This window comes from Pristiophorus japonicus, chromosome 7 (genome assembly GCF_044704955.1).
Source record: "Pristiophorus japonicus isolate sPriJap1 chromosome 7, sPriJap1.hap1, whole genome shotgun sequence".
NCBI lineage: Eukaryota > Metazoa > Chordata > Chondrichthyes > Pristiophoridae > Pristiophorus > Pristiophorus japonicus.
Window position 1 is genome coordinate 70,534,893 of NC_091983.1, and position 22,679 is coordinate 70,557,571.

The following is a 22,679-nucleotide window of genomic DNA, read 5'->3' on the forward strand; positions in this document are numbered from 1 at the left end:
TCGCAGGATCATACTCAGAAAGTCCAGGCCATAATCTTTATTTGTGAAAAATGAAGTGAAGAATCTGTTTTACACATCTGTCATTTTCTGATCTTCAACATTTTTACCAGATTTATACTTAAAGCAACTCTCTGATCTTTCGCAATACAACCAAAACAATTCTTTGAATCTCTCTTCCTTTTATTTTGGCCTCTCAAATACTTTCTGTTATTCTCAACTCACTATTGTATAACTCCCAGTCCTAGTTACCATGGGCCCAAGTTTCCACACGATAAAAAACGGGTGCCCCTCCGAGCTGGGCCCCTTTTTCGCGCCTAAAACGGCGCCTAAAAAAAAACTCGCAATTCTGGAGCGTTCTGCAGCTCCATGTCTGCCTGGCGCGGCGCCCAGGGGGGCGGAGCCTACACTCGCACCGATTTTGTAAGTGGGAGGGGGCGGGTACTATTTAAATTCGTTTTTTTCCTGCCGGCAACGCTGCACGTGCGCGTTGGAGCGTTCGCGCATACTCAGTGTGAAAAAACATTGGCACTCGGCCATTTTTGTAGTTCTTTGTAGCTGTTTAATTTTGAACATTTTTTAATAAAAGCACATTGCCATCAGCACTGAGGCTTCATACAGCCTTCACACTGTCTCCTTCCCCCCCCCCCCGCGGGAACGAAATGGTTGTTCCCTTCCCTCCCCCCCCTCCCCTCCGCGGGAACGAAACGACTGTTTAATTCCCCCCCCCCCTCCACAGGAACGAAGCGACTGTTTAATTCCCCCCCCCCCCTCCACGGGAACGAAACGACTGTTTAATTCCCCCCCCCCCCACGGGAACGAAACGACTGTTTAATTCCCCCCCCCCCCTCCACGGGAACGAAGCGACTGTTTAATTCCCCCCCCCCCTCCACAGGAACGAAACGACTGTTTAATTCCCCCCCCCCCTCCACAGGAACGAAACGACTGTTTAATTCCCCCCCCCCCTCCACGGGAACGAAACGACTGTTTAATTCCCCCCCCCCCTCCACAGGAACGAAACGACTGTTTAATTCCCCCCCCCCCTCCACGGGAACGAAACGACTGTTTAATTCCCCCCCCCCCTCCACAGGAACGAAACGACTGTTTAATTCCCCCCCCCCCTCCACAGGAACGAAACGACTGTTTAATTCCCCCCCCTCCCCCCCCCGCGGGAATGAACGGCTGCAGAATTCTCCCTGGCTGAAGCACTTTCACACAGGTAGGAAGATGGTTTATTTAATCTTTTCTTTGCTTATAAATGTTTATTCAGGTTGGATTTATTTGTATAATATTTGTAGAAGTATAAATAAGGATTTATTGTAGAATTTAATGAGTTCCCTTCCTCCCCGCTCCCCCCCCTCCCCCCCCACCTCGTTCTGGACGCCTAATTTGTAACCTGCGCCTGATTTTTTAATGTGTAGAACAGGTTTTTCAGTTCTACAAAAATCTTCACTTGCTCCATTCTAACTTAGTTTGGAGTACGTTTTCACTGTTTAACTTTCAAATCAGACGTCAGTGTCCGGACACGCCCCCTTTTGAAGAAAAAATTCTGTTCCAAAGTAGAACTGTTCTACCTGACTAGAACTGCAGAAATAAAAATGTGGAGAATTGCGATTTCTAAGATAGTCCGTTCTCCACCAGTTGCTCCTAAAAATCAGGCGCAAATCATGTGGAAACTTGGGCCCTATGTTCCTTTGTGGGTTTTTTTTTCAAAAATATTTCTGTTTCGTCTTCAAGTTAAGTTTAACTTCTTTATTTAGCCATTTTGGTCAAGGTGTTGCTATGTTTCTTTCTTTGTTCTTTGCCGCTCCTGCTAAGGTGTGGCACTCACAGGGAGCACATCTGAGGAAACCACTGGTGCATACCCTGTGTCATTCTCCAAATCACACGCCGCAAGACCGTGATGCACTTGCCTGGTCATTGCCCTCCACTGCGAGCGTCAGATCACAGAATTACCCCTATATTTTCTTTCCACGATATTTAAAATAATCTTTAAAACATATATGTTTCTTGTGGTTTGTTTGGCATTCCATTTCCTATAAGTTTGAGTAACATAAAAACATAGAAACATAGAAAATAGGTGCAGGAGTAGGCCATTCGGCCCTTCGAGCCTGCACCGCCATTCAATTAGTTTATGGCTGAACATGCAACTTCAGTACCCCATTCCTGCTTTCTCGCCATACCCCTTGATCCCCCTAGTAGCAAGGATTACATCTAACTCCTTTTTGAATATATTTAGTGAATTGGCCTCAACAACTTTCTGTGGTAGAGAATTCCACAGGTTCACCACTCTGTGGGTGAAGAAGTTTCTCCTCATCTCGGTCCTAAATGGCTTACCCCTTATCCTTAGATTGTGACCCCTGGTTCTGGACTTCCCCAACATTGAGAACATTCTTCCTGCATCTAACCTGTCTAAACCCGTCAGAATTTTAAACGTTTCTATGAGATCCCCTCTCATTCTTCTGAACTCCAGTGAATACAAGCCCAGTTGATCCAGTCTTTCTTGATATGTCAGTCCCGCCATCCCGGAAATCAGTCTGGTGAACCTTCGCTGCACTCCCTCAATAGCAAGAATGTCCTTCCTCAAGTTAGGAGACCAAAACTGTACACAATATTCAAGGTGTAGCCTCACCAAGGCCCTGTACAACTGTAGTAACACCTCCCTGCCCCTGTACTCAAATCTCCTCGCTATCAAGGCCACTTACAACTCTAAAATTTGTTCCTTTAAAGTCGTGTACCCCCATATTGTTAATTTTGGCCTTGGCCTTTGATGCAATATGAAATCACTGACATTATAAGGGATCAGCACATCCCATATGTATCATCATGAGATCTCAGCATATTAGACAGTAAAGTATGAAGTAAGATATTCTGTAGGTTTTATTTACTTGATATCAGTAGAGATGAGTGAATTCAATATAAATTTCTGAAACCAGCAAAGCTGTATAGGAGAAAACAACTCGGTACAAAATTCTTTTTACTGTTGAACCTTAATAAACAAAACAAATTAACTCCAAGTTATAGCTTAGATCTTTAATTTCTGCCTATATTAGAGATGTCAAAAAGAAAACGAGGATAAATAAAACTTTTAAAAATATAACATTTACTGAAACATATAAAATCTTTTTGAACATTTTTCTTATTTACCCATTTATAATGAAGGTTTACTTTTAATGGGCTAACATAATGTGGTCTATAAGACAAGAGTATGTAATATAATAACAAAATGTATAATTTCTTTGTGGAATGAAGCTAGTACTAATAAGTTCCATTGATGTATTTTGTTAACGCAATTTCCCATCGAATAGATACATTTCCAAAATGGATGAATTGTGGGTCAGAATCGTTAATGAAAAAACACATTTTCTTTCACCTCAGGTGGAAGATAATAAATGTTCTCATCTGAGTCGGAATCTTCTCTTGACCAAGCACGATGATACAATTTATATTGCAATTCATTGGCCTACGCTTTCCTTTGCTGAGTTCTGCTCATGTGTCACAATTTCAAAATAGCAAGTGATGTGCAGTGTATTTTTTTACACAACATGGAATTCATTTAGAAAAGGGCTTCTGCAACTCAAAAGGCTGTCACTAAGATTTATTTGGAGGCTCTACCTGCAATCTCTCTTGCAATTTATTTGGATGCATTTAGGGCACTATACAAAAAGGCTAAATTTACAGTATTGACAGTTCATGCCTGTGAGTTAATGGGCAGATTTGCATTTTTCTAAGTTTTGACATTTGTTCTCCTGCACCTGGAAAGACACGAGGGGGGTTAAATTGGATAACCCTCGTAAACAGGAATACAATGGGCGAGTAACCCACGCCTGTTCACTGCAATGCAGACAGGACGGCAAATTTGTGCTGCCTGCTGTTTGAAGTGATTGCTGTGTGCAGCCAGCACTCTCCAAGCTGTTCATTGGCTGCACACATCAGCAGGGGACCCGATATCATGAGTGCCTAGTGCTACTTAAAGGCACCCTGGACATCTTAAAGGAAAGGCGCATTGTGGCTGGAATAGGTGCTGGGAGTATTTTCAAAAGTGTGCTGTGGAAGATTCAATAATGGCTGACCATGGTAAAGAGTGTGCACCAAGGTTTTCAGACACTGCACTAGAAGTTTTGGTGGAAGAGGTGGAATGGAGGAAAGATGTTCTGTATCCTCAGCGGGGGCAGGAGGCCCCACAGACACATGCTCAGGGGGAAGAGATAGCGGCAGAGTTTAATGCCAGGAGTAAAGCTGCAGGAACCTGGATGCAGTGCAGGAAGACCATTCGTAACAGGAGTAGGCCATTTAGCCCCTTGAGCCTGTTCTACAATTCAATGATGCAGCTGGTGTATGACCAAAGGCTTAAATTAAATTATCTGGATAAAAGGATTTGTTTTTATTACTTTGTAGCTTCCACTCAGTAACATACCAATGCAGTGCAAAGTAATAAGCAGGATGTCTCACACCACTGTCTAATGCCTTTGGGAAACAAGATAAGCAGCTTTTTTCTTTCTGACTGAACATGTTAAAGATTTCAGTTTGAAGCTTTGCTAATAAACACTATTGTAAACAATAAAGGTAGCAGTTTTTTAAAAAAAGCAACATTGTAGTCTTGTATGGGTTCGTTAGAAAATTCTGAATTGAAATTTAATTAGTTACATTTATTTTTATTTTAGAGCCTATATCAAATCATTTTTGGTCCAGTAAATAAATCTTTCTGGACCTGCACCTAATGCAATTGCAATACTGGGTTTTACTGAATTATATAATATCCTAAAATAGCTTACTCTCATTCCTTTATTGTATCTCTGCACCCGTCTGAGGATAGAATTTCACTTAGGCTCAGATGAGCTTCGAGCTTGTTTCCATCTTGCCAAGTGTCTCACTTCATTAAACAAGTGACTAAATTAATTTTGAAGATGTCAGTTACTCCGAAGTTGGTAACTCTGCCATAATTAAATTCTCTGAAAACAAAATGGTCAGTCTGTAACATTTAACATGATTCAGGTTAGTAGTCAAACAGTTCACACAAAATAATATTTACTTTCTCTTCAGCCCAGCAACCCAAGAGATTACCAGACCATTTACCAACCATCCCCCATACCAGCCTTAGTTGGGTGGTGTTCTTTTTGCACTTGCCCAACTAGACCACCGTTGAACTTGACAGTATATTTCTGGGTTTGGCTATTGTAAAGTATATTTTTTGCCAGGAAATGGGCAGGGCCAGTCTGCAGAAAGGTAGCAGCTTGAAGCAGGCCCATCTCGCAGCTGTGCTTTCAGAGGTCGAATGCCACCTCAATCCTAAGAGCCTCTCACAGACACTCAGCTGTACTCCACTTCACACGTTCCAGCCACAGCAAGAAGGAGTACCAAATTAGGTACTGCAGGAAGGTACATAAAGTCTGTTAGGAAGGGGAAGCACCATGGTATCAGGAGCTACAACAAGACATATATCGCAGTTCATAGATTAAAGTATGGTGGCACTGGAGTTAAAGCATATACAGACAGCATGACTGTGGGACAAACTTGCAGTGAAGAGAGAGGGTCTGTCTGGCAGATAAGGAGAATGTCAGCCCAAATCATTGACATTGTAATTTATTCCTGGGCATGGAGGCTGGAATAGCAATGAGAATGGTGCATAGGCTGATTAGGAGAAAATGTTCTCTATCAAGGCACTGTCAGGTGTCTCAGATGTCAAGGGTTTTAGTGCTAATGGGGTAGCGATGTGTTTTGGGCGATAGCGAATCAGCAACCAGGGAAAAGAAAATTAGGCAGAGTGTAACACGGGCTGTTGATTCACTATTGCCTATTTTGTGATGTTGCCCAAGACACATTTCTATCCTAATACATTCTCTGATCCCACAGGAGCCTCAATAATGTCCTCCAGCTGATATCAGAACGGCTCTTGTTTTGGCTGCTCCATGCAGATGTCACTTTGACTGCACGGCTGTGAGGTGTCCAGCAAACCATGATTATCCTAGAAACCTTGGCTGGGTTGTTACTGCAGGATGCCCCTTGACCTGTTATAGGAAGTACAGGTGGGCTTACAAAGGGTCACTTTTGTCTCTAGTTCAAAGATTGGGAAGCTACCTACACTCATCTCATCTAACCGATCTCCTTTCACAGATCATGTACAATCTGCCCTAGCATGAACTCTATCCGATTTATTAATTTTAGAGGAAGCTAGATAAGTACATGAGGGAGAAAGGAATAGAAGGATATGTCGATAGGGGGAGATGAAATAAATAGAGTGGAAAGAGTCTTGTGTTGGGCCGAATGGTCTGTTTCTGTGCTGTAAATTCTATGTAATATAATTTTATCCAACTACAATAAGTCCTGAATCTGATACTGTGCTTATTACCTTAGTGTATGTTCGTTGGGTAGACAATCTCAGGTTTAAATATTATATAGTGACTAGAAAATGAACAAGCTGATCTAATGGAACTGACACTTTGTAAACTGTAGTACGTTAGAATCTTAAAAAAGAAACATACTTGCTTTGTAAGAAATGTGTACTTGAATCAGGATTATGATGGATCCATTTTCTATAAATGGAAAGCAACAATAGCAGATTTAAACACACATTCAGCAATGCAATCTTAACAAAAGCAGCTATTATATACAAAAGTGAGTATGCTGCTGTCTGTAACAATCAAAACCAAATAATTGTGAACCAGCAGTGGTTGGCAACTAGTGGTCGACTCATTAGAACCCTATGTTTGAGCCAAGCACGTACTTACCTGGAATTGACTGTACCTTAGTAGTGTCCAGACCAAGTTTAGTACAGGCATACAAACAAACCTAAAACATTATATAGATATGTAAAGAGAAAAAGGTTAGTAAAGACAAACGTAGGTCCCCGGCAGTCAGAATCAGGGATAGTCATAATGGGGAACAAAGAAATGGCAGACCAATTGAACAAGTATTTTGGTTCGGTATTCACTGAGGAGGACACAAACAACCTTCCGAATTTAAAAGGGGTCAGAGGGTCTAGTAAGGAGGAGGAACTGAGGGAAATCCTTATTATTCGGGAAATTGTGTTGGGGAAATTGATTGGATTGAAGGCCGATAAATCCCCAGGGCCTGATGGACTGCATCCCAGAGTACTTAAGGAGGTGGCCTTGGAAATAGCGGATGCATTGACAGTCATTTTCCAACATTCCATAGACTCTGGATCAGTTCCTATGGAGTGGAGGTTAGCCAATGTAACCCCACTTTTTAAAAAAGGAGGGAGAGAGAAAACAGGGAATTATAGACCGGTCAGCCTGACATCGGTAGTGGGTAAGATGATGGAATCAATTATTAAGGATGTCATAGCAGCGCATTTGGAAAGAAGTGACATGATAGGTCCAAGTCAGCATGGATTTGTGAAAGGGAAATCATACTTGACAAATCTTCTGGAATTTTTTGAGGATGATTCCAGTAGAGTGGACAAGGGGGAACCAGTTGATGTGGTGTATTTGGACTTTCAGAAGGCTTTCGACAAGGTCCCACACAAGAGATTAATGTGCAAAGTTAAAGCACATGGGATTGCGGGTAGTGTGCTGACGTGAATTGAGAACTGGTTGGCAGACAGGAAGCAAAGAGTAGGAGTAAATGGGTACTTTTCAGAATGGCAGGCAGCGACTAGTGGGGTACCGCAAGGTTCTGTGCTGGGGCCCCAGCTGTTTACATTGTACATTAATGATTTAGACGAGGGGATTAAATGTAGTATCTCCAAATTTGCAGATGACACTAAGTTGGGTGACAGTGTGAGCTGTGAGGAGGATGCTATGAGGCTGCAGAGTGACTTGGATAGGTTAGGTGAGTGGGAAAATGCATGGCAGATGAAGTATAATGTGGATAAATGTGAGGTTATCCACTTTGGTGTTAAAAACAGAGAGACAGACTATTATCTGAATGGTGACAGATTAGGAAAAGGGGAGGTGCAACGAGACCTGGGTATCATGGTACATCAGTCATTGAAGGTTGGCATGCAGGTGCAGCAGGCGGTTAAGAAAGCAAATGGCATGTTGGCCTTCATAGCGAGGGGATTTGAGTACAGGGGCAGGGAGGTGTTACTACAGTTGTACAGGCCCTTGGTGAGGCCACACCTGGAGTATTGTGTACAATTTTGGTCTCCTAACTTGAGGAAGGACATTCTTGCTATTGAGGGAGTGCAGCGAAGGTTCACCAGACTGATTCCCAGGATGGCGGGACTGACATATCAAGAAAGACTGGATCAACTGGGCTTGTACTCACTGGAGTTCAGAAGAATGAGAGGGGATCTCATAGAAATGTTTAAAATTCTGACGGGTTTAGACAGGTTAGATGCAGGAAGAATGTTCCCAATGTTGGGGAAGTCCAGAACCAGGGGTCACAGTCTAAGGATAAGGGGTAAGCCATTTAGGACCGAGATGAGGAGAAACTTCTTCACCCAGAGAGTGGTGAACCTGTGGAATTCTCTACCACAGAAAGTTGTTGAGGCCAATTTACTAAATATATTCAAAAAGGCGTTAGATGTAGTACTTACTACTAGGTGGATCAAGGGGTATGGCGAGAAAGCAGGAATGGGGTACTGAAGTTGCATGTTCAGCCATGAACTCATTGAATGGCAGTGCAGGCTCGAAGGACCAAATGACCTACTCCTGCACCTATTTTCTATGTTTCTATTATTAAATAGCAGCTTCCACCAAAAGTTTAAATTTATGTAAGGGACTGTACTAGAGTGAGATAGCACACTGAACAGGTCAACTTGTAGTATTGACAGGCATGGTTAACAGTGATAAGTTGAAGTTCATCATTCTTTTTGATCAAGAGGCTGCACCATGAGAAAATTTAACTTCCAGAGCTATTGTCAAGTACAAGACAAAAGATTGGGTGGCAGGGGCACTTAATGGTAAAATGGGTTCAGGAGGTCTGACATTAATCTGTCGACACAATGCCCTGAAACGTGCCTTAACTAGAGTCAGTAGCCAGAATGAACTGCGGTTTAATGTTGCTAATGATGATTCTGAAGTTCATGAACAATCCTTCGTGCATCACTTGTTCTCTGACTTCATTGATGATTTTGCAAGAAACTTGGGAGGTTGGTAAGATTAATGTGAAAACAATCCAAACTGGTAGATGTTAGACCATTCAGCAAGCCAGACCTCGGCATCATTCACTCCTCAGCATAGGCTAGGCAGTAAACCCCAGACCGGTCTAGACAGTGAACCCCAGACCGGTCTCGACAACAAAACCCCAAACCAGACTAGACAGTGAACCCCAGACTGGTCTAGACAGTAAACCCCAGACCGGTCTAGACAGTGAACCCCAGACCAGTCTAGACATAAGAACATAAGAACATAAGAATTAGGAACAGGAGTAGGCCATCTAGCCCCTCGAGCCTGCTCCGCCATTCAATAAGATCATGGCTGATCTGGTCGTGGACTCATCTCAACTTACCCGCCCTCTCCCCGTAACCCTTAATTCCCTTAATGCTTAAAAATCTATCTATCTTTGACTTGAAAACATTTAATCAGCCAGCCTCAACTGCTTCCTTGGGCAGAGAATTCCACAGATTCACAACCCTCTGGGAGAAGAAATTATTTCTCAACTCGGTTTTAAATTGGCTCCTCTGTATTTTGAGGCTGTGCCCCCTAGTTCTAGTCTCCCCCACCAATGGAAACAACCTCACTGCCTCTATCTTGTCTATCCCTTTCATGATTTTAAATGTTTCTATAAGATCACCCCTCATCCTTCTGTACTCCAAGGAGTAAAGACCCAGTCTACTCAATCTATCATCATAAGGTAACCCCCTCATTTCTCGAATCAGCCGAGTGAATCGTCTCTGTACCCCTTCCAAAGCTAGTATATCCTTCTTTAAGTAAGGTGACCAAAACAGCACGCAGTACTCCAGGTGCGGCCTTACCAATACCTTATACAGTTGCAGCAACACCTCCCTGCTTTTGTATTCCATCCCTTTCGCAATGAAGGCCAACATTCTATTTGCCTTCCTGATTACCTGCTGCACCTACAAACTAACCTTTTGGGATTCATGCACAAGGACCCCCAGGTCTCTCTGCACCTCAGCATGTTGTAATTTCTCCCCATTCAAATAATATTCACTTTTACTGTTTTTTTTCCCAAGGTGGATGACCTCACACTTTCCGACATTGTATTCCATCTGCCAAACCTTAGCCCATTCGCTTAACCTATCCAAATCTCCTTGCAGCCTCTCTGAGTCCTCTACACAACCCGCTTTCCCACTAATCTTAGTGTCATCTGCAAGTTTTGTTGCACTACACTCTGTCCCCTCTTCTAGGTCATCTATGTATATTGTAAACAGTTGTGGTCCCAGTATTGATCCCTGTGGCACACCACTAACCACTGATTTCCAACCGGAAAAGGACCCATTTATCCCGACTCTCTGCTTTCTGTTAGCCAGCCAATTCTCTATCCATGCTAATACATTTCCTCTGACTCCGCGTACCTTTATCTTCTGCAGTAACCTTTTGTGTGGCACCTTATCGAATGCCTTTTGGAAATCTAAATACACCACATCCATCAGTACACCTCTATCCACCATGCTCGTTATATCCTCAAAGAATTCCAGTAAGTTAGTTAAACATGATTTCCCTTTCATGAATCCATGTTGCCTCTGCTTGATTGCACTATTCCTATCCAGATGTCCCGCTATTTCTTCCTTAATGATAGTTTCAAGCATTTTCCCCACTACAGATGTTAAACTAACCAGCCTATAGTTACCTGCCTTTTGCCTGCCCCCTTTTTTAAACAGAGGCGTTACATTAGCTGCTCTCCAATCCGCTGGTACCTCCCCAGAGTCCAGAGAATTTTGGTAGATTATAACAAATGCATCTGCTATAACTTCCGCCATCTCTTTTAATACCCTGGGATGCATTTCATCAGGACCAGGGGACTTGTCTACCTTCAGTCCCATTAGTCTGTCCAGCACTACCTCCCTAGTGATAGTGATCATCTCAAGGTCCTCCCTTCCCACATTCCTGTGACCAGCAATTTTTGGCATGGTTTTTGTGTCTTCCACTGTGAAGACGGAAGCAAAATAATTGTTTAAGGTCTCAGCCATTTCCACATTTCCCATTATTAAATCCCCCTTTTCATCTTCTAAGGGACCAACATTTACTTTAGTCACTCTTTTCCATTTTATATATCTGTAAAAGCTTTTACTATCTGTTTTTATGTTTTGCGCAAGTTTACCTTCGTAATCTATCTTCCCTTTCTTTATTGCTTTTTTAGTCATTCTTTGAACCTCAGACTGATTTAGACACTCGGGGGGCGAGAAAACATAGGGCCATGCATCAGGTCGGGATCAGGGGACCTGGAGTCACGGGAGCCATGAGGGTGGGAGATCGAGACTCAGGGCTGAAGGAGTGGGTGGGGTGGGCAATCGGGAATCAGGCATCTCGGTGGAGGGGACGAGAGCGGCAGCAATCGGGAATGTCGGGAGTGCTCCTTTTGACTCACATTCAGGTAAGTTACTTACATTCTTTGTTGCAGGCATTGCATCGGGCTGGTTTCTCCGTTTGCAGCCAGTGATGGCATTGGCTGCTTCAGAGCAAAGCAAAGTTGGTGCAGGGGCCTTAATCAGGTGTTAGGCCCCTTATTTGCAAATAGAAAGTGCCTAATCCCTGCTTCCGGCCTGGGTAAAGAATACCTCTTGTTTGTCCTTACCCGACATGGTGGACAACGTACTTCTGCCTGGAATTATGCGCGCGCTTCCTGACCGCCATTTTAGGGCCGTAGTAGGCATTATGTGGCCCAATTTCTCGGCCAACAAACCCAGCCGTTAATGAGCACTGCATTTTATCTATGGTCTTGTACCATGTTAAAACTGTTTGGCAATCAAGAAACTCAACACAAGCTGTTACCAAGCTCCTTCAGCCACTAGGTATAGCAGTGAATATGACATTCAAAGTTGCTATCAGGAAATTGGAATGCCTGCTGACCTGCAGGTGGATGAAAGATCACCATATCTAAAGCATGTGAGTGGGTGACTAGTGTCATCAGCATCCCGAGTCAAGAGATTCAGAGAAACCAGCGTAGACGACTGCCAGATGTATCTGAATACAGTGACCGAGTGCCTTTGGAAGAATTATCAGATGCTTTTACAGAAGAGCTCTCTCCTGACACGTGTTCTGCTGAGCACTAGATCAGGTTGTTCCAGTCAGAAGGTGATGAAAAATCCCTTGGTGAGGGACTGCTGATTTAGCATTTTATTGTTGCAGCATTTCACAAGTTGGTTATACAATTGCCAAATTATGATAGTTAAACTGCCCTGTAGCTGGTAGAGAATACATTTTGTTCCAAAAACTTAGTGAAATATTTATTGATATTCTTGTCTGTCTCCTCCTTTAAGACCCTACTTAATATCCATCTCTTTGACCAAGCTTTTGATCACACCTCCTAATCCCTCTTTCATTGGGTCAACATCCAATTTTATCTGATTACACCTCTGTGACAAACCTTGGGACAATTTTTTGTGTTAAAGGCATTATATAAATTCAAGTAATTATTGTTGTGATGCATCACTAAACACAGTGAGACGAGACCGAGAGGACGTGATCTTATTTAATTCATTTTTTTACATGCTAGAAGAGCTTCAGATAAGAGTAATAAACTTCATAACATTTCTGGGTGAGTAAACTGACCTGTACAGTGTTATGGTTTATTTAAATGAAGAAATTGCTTATAGCAGTGGTCCTCAAACTGGGAGAGCACTTGACAAAGAGCAAAGTCCAGCGTTGCTGAGTCATGATTTGTGGCTGCCACTGGTAAAATTGGAATGTGTTAAGAAGGATACTCACACCGCCTGTCTTATGTAACCTTTGACCCCACTCCACAAGCCTTATACTCATTACTCACGTATTATTTTAACCAATTTATTAATTTTATTGAAAATAATAACCAATTTTATTGAAAATTATCACCAAATTATATACATTTCGCAAAGTACACTTGAAAATAATACTTGTTCAATTTGAAAAATGTTCCCACTAACATACACATTTCACTTTCACTCTTTCACATTTTAATTTTTAAATGGAAATTCATTGCTGTTGTGATGGGGCTTGGATTCCTTTTATTGCTGCTCACCTTTATTTGTCTTCTACCAGGTTTGTTTTTGAGGTTTCTCACTTTCCTTCTTTTCTTTCTCTCTCTCACACACTCATTCAATGATTATTTTGGAGCTGCAGGCAACTTAACAACACAGAAGCCTTGTGGGGATGTTGATGAAGCTGGAAACACAAGAAAAGCTGTAAGAAGAGGGAAAGAAAGAGGAAATGGGCCTCTCAGAGTCTCCTTCCCTCTGAGATCTTCTGGGGATCTTCCTATTCCATAAAATCTCTCCCTCGGCATCTTTCTCCCGGGGTCTCTCTTGGAGTCTCTCAGAAGCTGACTTGCCCAAACTTTCTTTCTCTCTTGGATTTATGAATTCTCTGCACCAGAGAAATTGTGGCATCACCAGGGTTTGAGCTTGTAATGTTAAAGAAAAAAATATTGCAGTCTTTAATCTTATTAATGCCTTATAATGCATCCGTAAGTGCATTAAAATGTGATCTAGTAGGCTTGACCTAACACATAAGAAATGACTTCAAAATGCAAAAGCTATTCATCTTTATATTTTCAGCAGAAATTTAGTTATGCATTATTCAATTTTTATTTTATTTTTTAAGATTCAAAGATAAATATATTTAAGGAAAATACAAACTTAAATCTGAAATGAACCACTTTCAAAGGGGAGCATTATTCTGAGTAAGGCAACATTAATTAACAGTCCCATAGACAGTGGGCTGGATTTTAATGTGCAGGAGTGCATGTGTTTGGGCATGGGTGGGGAGTTAAAACCACTGAAATTGACAGGGTGTCGGAAAGCCAGCTCCAATTCACCGAATTCCGGGTTTCACTCCAGCACGTTAGGCTGTGTGTGAGCAGCCCCTCGGTGGAGGCGGGTTGCCATTTAACATATATTAATCACTCAATTAGAGCGATATCGACATGGGTTTTTCAGTTTAACTTTATGTCCATGGGTTTGCTGGAACTCGCCAGTGAAAGCAAGGCGAGCACACAGTGGCAATTGAGGAGGCTGAAGTAATCTCAGGGAAATATGCCAATAAGTACTCACTATTCACTGTTACTTTCTGCCCTGCTTGTCTTCTCCTCTTCTTAGGCAGTCTCTCGGAGTCAGGATGACTTGCTTCCACACTAAAAATGAGTTCTCAGGTGACTGATGAGTTTAATGTGGGACCTACAGCCTCTGTTATAGGTGGGGCAGACGGTGGTTGACGGGACAGATGGGTGGGGGGCCTGGGTTGCCGTGCGCTCCTTCCGCTGTCTGCGCTTGGCTTCCGCATGCTCCCGGTGAAGAGACTCGAGGCATTCGCCGCCTTCCCGGATGCTCTTCCCCCACTTTGGGCGGTCTTGGGCCAGGGATTCCCAGGTGCCAGTGGGGATGTTTCATCTTTTCAAGGAGGACTTGAGGGTGTCCTTGAAGCTTTTCCTCTGCCCACCTGGGGCTCGTTTGCCATGTCGAAGTTCCGAGTAGAGCGTTGGTTTTGGGAGTCTCGTGTCGGGCATGCGGATGATGTGGCCCATCCACTGGAGCTGATCGAGCATGGTCAGTGCTTCGATGCTGGGGATGTTGGCCTGAGTAAGAACACTGATGTTGGTGCACCTATCCTGCCAATGGATTTGCAGGATCTTGCGAAGGCAGCGTTGGTTGTACATCTCCAGTGTTTTGAGGTGCCTGCTGTACATAGTCCATGTCTCTGAACCATATAGGAGGGTGGGTATCATGAATGCTCTGTAGACCATGAGCTTGGTCCCGGGTTTGAAGTCCTGGTCTTCAAACACTCTCTTCCTTAGGTGACCGAAGGCTGCACTGGCACATTGAAGGCGGTGTTGGACCTCGTCGTCGATGTCTGCCCTTGTTGACAGTAGGCGTCCGAGGTATAGAAAATGGTCAACTTTGTCCAAGGATTCATTGTGAATTTTGATAATCAGGGGGGGCAGTACTGTGTGACGGAAGCAGGTTGGTAGAGGACTTTTGTCTTACAGATGCTTATTGTAAGGCCCATGCTCTCGTACGCCTCGGTGAAGTTGTTGATGATGGCTTGGAGTTCGGCCTCTGAGTGTGCGCACACGCAATCGTCATCTGCATACTGCAATTCAATGACAGAGGTTGGGACGACCTTGGATCTGGCCTGGAGGCAGATGAGGTTGAACAGTATCCCGTTTGTTCTCTTAATTTAGCTCCACTCCAGCAGGGAGTTTACTGAGGGTTAGATGGAGCATTGAAGCAAGGAAGATTGAGAAGAGGGTTGGTCTGATGACACTGCCTAGCTTGACACCGGTCCGAATGTGAATTGGGTCTGTGGTGGATCCATTGGTCAGGATCATGGCTTGCATGTCATCATGAAGCAGGCGAAGGATGATGACAAACTTTTGAGGGCAGCCGAATTTGAGAAGGACGCTCCATAATCCCTCACGGTTGACAGTGTCGAAGGCCTTTGTGAGGTCAAAGAAGTCCATGTACAAGGGTTGCTGCTGTTCCCTGCATTTCTCTTGGATTTGCTGCACGATGAAGAGCATGTCCACTGCCCCTTAATGGGGGGAATTCGCATTGCGCCTCAGGGTGGAGTTCTTCAGCCACTGGGAGAAGGCGATTGAGGAGGATTTTTGCGATGACTTTCCCTGTGGCAGACAGCAGGGAAACTTCTCTGTAATTACCACTATCGGACTTGTTGCCTTTCTTGAAAATGGTCAAATTTACGGCATCCCAGAGATCTCCTGGCCTGCTCTCCTCCTTCCAGGTAAGAGAAATGAAATCATGTATTCGCGCCAATAGTGCTTCTCTGCCATGTTTTAGTGCTTCAGCGGGGATTCCATCTGTTCCTGAGGCCTTCTTGTTCTTCAGTTGTCGGATGGCCTTTTCTACCTCATGCAGGGCTGGGGCTGTGCTGAGATAGTGGCGGGTAGCATGCTGCGGCATGGAGCTGAGGACACTCGCATCGAAGACAGAGTCACGGTTAAGGAGATCTTCAAAGTGCTCCTTCCAGTAGGCACTGACCGCCTTCTGTACCTCTCCATTCTTGGCCAGCAGTGGGGTAAGACATTGGGTGCTTGGGCCGTAGGTGGTCATGACTACGCGAACGAATCCTCGCACGCCGTGGCTGTCGGCTAGTTACTGGATCTCCTGCGCTTTCTCCACCCATCATCTGATCTTTAGATCGCAGATTTTTTGTTGGCCCTCGGCCTTCAAAAGTCTGTAGAGCTGCTTTCTTGCTCTCGAGTTGTGATACTGTTTCCAGTACAAGAATGCCTTGCGCTTGCGGCTTATTAGCTCCTGGATCTCCTGGTCGTTCTCGTTGAACCAGCCTTGGTGTTTCCTGGTCGAGTGACCGAGCATCTCTTCAACAGGTGCTAATTATTGAGGTCTTGAGGGCAGACCAGGCATTGTGCACACTCTGCATCTCTGGGTAACTGGGAGTTGTCAGGTTGGCAGTGAGGCGCTGGCTGAATAGGGCTCTCTTAGCAGGATCTTTGAGTGCTCCAACGTTGATTTTCCTGCAGTATTGTTTCTGTTGCCATCGCCATTTTGGGGCTACATTGATGGAGATGACAGAGCGGATTAGGTGGTGGTCTGTCAGCTCTTGTCATGGCGCGGGTGATGTGGATGTCCTTGCGGTCCCTCGCTCGGATGATGACATAATCTAGCAGATGCCAATGCTTGGAGCGAGGGTGTTGACATGAAGCCTTATATTTGTCTTTCTGATGGAACAAGGTATTGGTGATGATAAGGTTGTGTTCTAGGCATTTTGTCAGGAGCAGGGTACCGCTGGATTTGGTTTTCCCTACCCCTCTCTGCAAATCACACCTCCCCAGAGGTCTGTGTCCTTTCCAACTCTGGCGTTGAAGTCGCCAAGGAGGATCAGCTTGTTGCCCGTTGGGACTCGGGACAGGGATTGTTCGAAGCTGCAGTAGAATTCCTCTTTGGTTTCGTCTGTAGCTTCAAGTGTTGGGGCGTATGCAGCGCACTGGTTCCGGGCTAGGGTGAGCCGTAGAGTCATGAGGCGTTCGTTTATCCCGCAAGGGGAGTTTCTGAGACGGCCCGCTAACTCATTTGTTATGGCGAAGCCTACCCCATGGGGGCGGCGTTCTTCTTCGGGTTTACCTTTCTCGAAGAAGGTGCAACCAACATCTTGTTCTTTGAGCTGGCCTTGCCCTGCCCGCCGGGTTTCGCTTAGGCTGGCGGTGTCTACGTCGAAACGTCTGCGTTCCCGGGCAACGGTAGCAGTACAGCGTTCCGGTCTGTCACTGTTGGGCTTGTCCATGAGGGTCCTGATGTTCCAAGTCCCGAACTTCATTTTGAAGGGTGAAAGATGCCTGTGCGTGAATTCTTTTAACATGGGGTGGCCGTTGCACACCGGTTACCACACAGGCTTAGCAGAGCAAGGTCTTGGCTCAGTGGCAAGGGTATCCAAGACGACTGGAGACCAGGCTCCACTGCATGGCCCTAGTACATACACACATACTTGTACTGTCCTACTTTCTCCTTCTCACAGGACCTCTCTCCTTGGGATTCATAGGATGCAGTGGTGGCCTCACGACCTCGCTGTTGGCCAGTGCTGCTCCTTCCCTGGGCCCTGACCCCGCTGCTGGTCCATGCTACACCACTCCAGGGCCCCGACCTCGCCAGCCCTGGGCCCCGACCTCGCCGGCCCTGGCCTCCATTCCTCGCCGTTTCCCACCTCCGGGCCTTATAAGCCCTGTCGGCAAACCTGACCTGGGTGGAAACAGCAGGAGCAGGGACCGGCCACAGCAGGGAGCAGCTCAAGCCACCCTGAGAAGGTGACGGAGTCACAGAGGCCGACATAACCGGCATCACAGGAACCCAGGTAGCTGATTGGAGCGAGGTCGAGCCCAACGGTGAGGTCAGGACCCAGGAGAGGTCGATGAGGAGAGGGAGGCCCGGAGGTCGGTGAGGAGAGGGAGGCCCGGAGGTGGGCGAACAGTGGAAAGCCCGAAGGTCGGCGAGCAGCGGGAGGCCTGAAGGTCGGCGAGGAGAGAGAGGAGCGGAGGTCGGTTAGGCCCAGAGGAGTGGAAGTCGATGAGGAGCGGGAGGAACGTAGCTCAGCGAAGAGCGGGAGGAACGGAAGTCGGCGAGGAGTGGAGGTCGGCAAAGAGCGGGAGGCTTGGAGTTCGGCAAGGCCCGGAGGTCGGCGAGGAGCGGGAGTCTCAGTGGTCAGCGAGCAGCGGGAGGCTCGGAGGGCGGGACTGGTGAGGCCCAGAGTTGGGAAGCGGCGAGGAACATGCTTGTAGGAAAGGGATTGCTCACAGTACTTGTGCTGAGAAGTTACTTTACACACTTTGGAGGTTTCTTCAACACTTTGGAGATGTCATCTACGCTTTGGAGGTTTGGAGGTCTGATTTGCACTTGGGAGCTCTGGGGTGAGAAATTGTGCCTTTTAATAGCCCCGTTAGCACTTTGGGGGGGGGGGGCGCTAACAGGTTGCAGTTTTCACCCATGGGAAGGGAGCACTAATGCCTCCCGGGAAATTGCCTCGGCAGCACCATTGCCCATGGTTTGTGCCCCATGTGCGACGACCCCTTAACACCCGCGAGGCTGGTGGGACGATGATTAAAGGAGAGAGGGCCAGAGCCCCAGGCCGCCATCTGTTTTTATCGGCCAACTTTTGGCTTCGCTCAACGATGGTGGCCCTAGCGTGGTCCGGGCTGCAATTGTGCAACCCGGCACTCTGTCTCGGGTGCGGGGCTGCTGGCCCAGTTGCATGCTGCCCTGGTGGCCCAATGGTGGCCATCAGAGGCCATGCAGAGTGCGCAGCGGCCCTCCCCTTTAATCGAAGGGGAGGGGTGTTGAAGCGCTTGACCCACTGCCCCAGCAGCTCCACGGGACCCGCTCCTAAGGGAAGCGGAATGCGGGAGATTGCGATCCGCTTTCTTTCCGGGGCAGTAAGGGAAATTCCACGTTGGGGGTGGGACATCCGCAGTGGGAGCTAAAGCTGCCGCTTGTGCTGCCTTAGATTGGGCGTCAGATGAAGACCAAGATGACCAGCAGCATCCTGATGGTGACAGACCTGTAGCTCCACAGGAGAGAGGGGAGCAACAGAGAGGTGCAGCTCACAGGAGGCCATACCCACCACACAAGGTCTACAGGCAGAGGATAAACTTCCACAACATGTCAAACACCAGTGTCTGAGGAGGCTCAGGGTGTCGCATCAGGTGGTAGCAGGCATTTGGAACAAGACCTGCTGCCAGCTGGACCTGGTGGTCATGCTTTACAAGTGGCTGTCAAAGTCATCACCGCCCTCAACTTTTCTGTCTCTGGATCCTTCCAGGGCTCTGCTGGAGACATTTGCAGGAGCTCCCAGCTGGCAACACACAAATGCATAAGGCAGGTGACTGATAGCTTGTTTGTCAGAACCGACAATTATGTCAACTTTGCCTGCGATGAAGCCAGGGCGCTCAGATCTGTACCTCTGGCTGACCTCCCATAGATGCAGGGCATCATCAACTGTGCACATGTGGGACAATTAAGGCACCCAAACATTACCCAGCAGTGCATGTCACCTGCAAGGGCTTCCACTCCATCAGTCTGCAGCTGGTGTGCAACCACAAAAAGATCTTTATGCAGGTGCATGCAACATTTCTGGACAGCTGCCCTGGTTGCTTTCGTCCTGTGCAGTCTCCCCTCCCAAACGTCCTTGCACCTGGAAGCAGAGCTACCGGCTGGCTGCTCGGAGACAATGGCTGAAGACACTTCTCAGAAACTCAAGGAATGAGGCCCAGGAGCGTTACAATACATTCCATATGTCCACCAGACATGTCAATGATCAAGCCATAGGCATGCTGAAGATCTGGTGGTGTTCTTCAGTATGCACCAGCCAGAATGTTCAGGTGTGCTGAACGCTGCACAACATTGGCCAGCAGCGAGGTTTGGACCTGCAGGGGGATTAAGATGCAGAGCACAGAGTCTCTTCGGAGGATTCCGAGGAGGAGGAAGAGGAAGGTGACAAGGAGGAGGAGGAGGAAGATGAGAAGGAGGACGAGGTGGATATTTCTGCCTGGGTTCCCCCCATTATTGCACCCATCTCACAACCTCATGTAAAAGCCACTTTTGCACCTGCCCCTGCAACGCCCCCCCCCCCCCACCCTGCCCCCCAACCCACAATCCATTAACACAAAGCAGTCCTGCAAACAAACAAACATCCCTTTCACATCCCCATATTTTTCGTTGGCAATTCAGGTCTTCCCATTCATCATCTGAAAAGACCACTTGCCAACCAGCAACCAAGAATGAGCAATTCAGGAAAGTGGTGCAAAATAATATTTATCTGCATCAAATGAAGAAATGACATTTACCGGTGCAAAATGTGTAACACACCCATGTGCATACCCTTATGCAACTAATAATTTTTCATCTTCCTTTTCCCAGTGCTTCTACGTGGTGCAACCCCTGTGGCTGGCGTAGAGGTAGAGGCAGGCTGCTCACATCCCTGCTCTGACTGTTGAGCTGCTCTTGGCCGACTTCCTCTGGGCTTTGGAGCCCATGAGGCCCCGCCAAAGACTGCTCCACCTGCATCTGTGGATGCAATCGGGACAAGAGGCAGCATGTCAGGTACTGACTGAGGAAGAGGTGCGGGGGGACGGGGAGACGGGGGGGGGGGGGGGCGGTGCATGGGGTGAGAAGTGGGAATGCTTTGAGCTGAGTCCCCACTTCCATGTCCCCTTTCACCATCATCCCTCTCATGGCCCAGCTGCACTGCCCTTCTAGCACTGCGCTGGAGAACGCTTTGCTGTACATCAGTGGGGTGCTGAAAGGACAAGGATAGGGTATCGTTCAGCCTATTTAAGGTGGTATCCAGATTGTGCAAGCCATTGTTGAAGGCCTGCATCCACTCGTTCCATTGTCGCGCTTGATGCTCCAAGCAGTTGGCCCCTCTATCCATGGAAGAAGACATCATCGCAATGGGGCCACAGCGTCCTGCTCATGCTTGAGGTGGACTCCTCCATTCTTTCTGAATTTCATGGGCAGTGTGCTTGGAACGCCTGTCAGTACATTGCACGTTCTCTCCTGTTGCTCCAGTGGTATCCTGTTTGTCGGCAGCCCCTGGGGTACAACATCTGCATCCAGCTGAGCAGAACCTGTATAGGCCTGTGCCCTCCGACGTGGATGCTCCACTGCTGTCCTTGACAATACCATCTGCTCTTGCTCACTTGTGAAGTGTAAGTTACCAGGTGAAAACCCAACTATTTGTGTTACAGATCCTATCGAAGTGTGAGCAACTGAGCTGGTGCATGAGTCCTGTGACGGTGCACCCTCAGAGGGATTGAGCTCCTCTGAGGAATCATTGTCGATGACCTTCACCAATCCTGCTGCACGCACAGGGCCCTGTGACAGATAAAACATATGAATGTGTACTGTCAAGGTAAGAATTTTGCAAGTTATCATTATGAACATGAACATATTTCACTCGCTGGTGCTGTCAAGTCAACATGACTGAGTATCGTATGCCATGTGGCTGTCTGATAACTAATTCTGTCACCAGGTGGCTGGAATGTCCCATCTCTCCATCTCCGACAGCCAGGTACGCCGAGACTCTGCTGATCTCCAGCATCTCCTCCTCTGCAGCTGTTAATTGTGAGATGGCTGGAGAGCCACCTTCGGTTCTCTGCGTCTCTCTGGTGTTCTCTGCTCTCTTCTCCTGCAAGGATGGTAAGAAGAAGCCGATGAGTGAGAGTAATGGCATGTGTTCACCCGATGGATGGAAAGCATTTGTTGAGGGTGAATATGAGGGAGAAGCATGTCATTGCATAAGGATGAGGGTGTGTGTTAGTGGTGGATGGATAAATGGTGATGTGAGGAAGTGATTAGACAGGGAAAGATGCATCTGCAGGATAAGTGGGTGTCTGGAGTGATGTAGGCACAGCAGGATGTAGGTGAATGTGCCACTGCTTTCATCTTTCGTGCTGTGCTTTGATCATTAAACCGCTTCCTGCATTGGATCCAGGAGCGTGGCATTATTCTCCTGCTGCTGACCTCTTGTGCAACTTCCAACCACGCCTTCTTGGTTTCCACAGATGGCTTCTTCTGACCCTTGGTCAGGAAGAGTATCTTCCTCCTACTCCTCATAGCCCAGCAACACATCCAGGGAGGCGTACACGAAGAGGGGCGCAGCTTTTGACTGTCTGCCTTCCATCGCAACACTTCCTTCTCCCTTCTTTACAACTCCAACTGCTTCACCTGCATGTTTGGATTGACCCTTTAAATGCTGGATTGAGGCCGTGTTATGCAGGTCATCACGTCTGCTGACGTTAATTGGATAGCAAACCCGGAAGTTACATGCTAATGAAGCGGCTGCATTAAAAAGCCATTGACAGATACGCTTAACATATCTCCGGGTATCCCTCGCGCTAACAGCACTCCGTACTCCCCCCTCCTGCCCACCACGTCAGCAACACTGCATATTAAATTAGAGCTCAGGATTCCTCTTCTAATTAGGTACTTAACAGGGCTGATTGTCAGGGACAGTGGCAAAAGAAAAAAAATTCCTTGAAAAAACTTACCTTACCACTGTTAATGAACCGGGTAAAGCAAGTGCGGCCATACGTGCCAGATAGGCAGGCACATGTTCTGCAAACAAAAGATCTCTGCTTTGCAGCACATAAAAGTT

The 22,679-nt window shown here is 46.5% G+C and overlaps 1 long non-coding RNA gene across 1 annotated transcript; it reads right to left on the reverse strand.

The window, feature by feature from the left end:
* Positions 1-4,741: 4,741 nt before the first annotated feature.
* Positions 4,742-22,679, reverse strand: LOC139266785 (uncharacterized). The gene is made up of 4 exons (XR_011593770.1): positions 22,573-22,679; positions 13,081-13,223; positions 6,480-6,530; positions 4,742-4,949 (listed from the first exon to the last, which is right to left on the reverse strand). It is a non-coding gene; the product is annotated as an uncharacterized lncRNA (long non-coding RNA).